Source organism: Phalaenopsis equestris, unplaced genomic scaffold, assembly GCF_001263595.1.
Source record: "Phalaenopsis equestris unplaced genomic scaffold, ASM126359v1 Scaffold000343, whole genome shotgun sequence".
NCBI classification, from domain to species: domain Eukaryota; kingdom Viridiplantae; phylum Streptophyta; class Magnoliopsida; order Asparagales; family Orchidaceae; genus Phalaenopsis; species Phalaenopsis equestris.
This window is the reverse complement of record NW_018164785.1, coordinates 118,055-118,396: the sequence shown is the minus strand read 5'-3', so window position 1 is coordinate 118,396 and position 342 is coordinate 118,055.

Genomic DNA, 342 nt, shown 5'->3' with positions numbered 1-342 from the left:
TACAATCTATCAGTTGATCGACGTGTTTGAGTTCGGTCATTTGAGGCGATCGGTTGCATGATGATGGCTCCTGCTGTGGTTAAGCTGGTCGGTTGACTAGTTGTGACCGGATGTCTTCGCAAAAAATTTAGCTAGCCGGGATCATAAGTGAGGTCCGTCGATTGGATCTACCAATATCGCATGTCGGTCGATTTGAATGAGTGTTCAGTCATTGGATCGTTAGTTCAGATCATGCTCCGTTAGCTGACGCTTCAATTGTCCGGCCATCACCAACGACCATTTGATCGCTTTGAAATTCATGCCAACAGTTTTGGTGCATCTATATATATATATATATATATA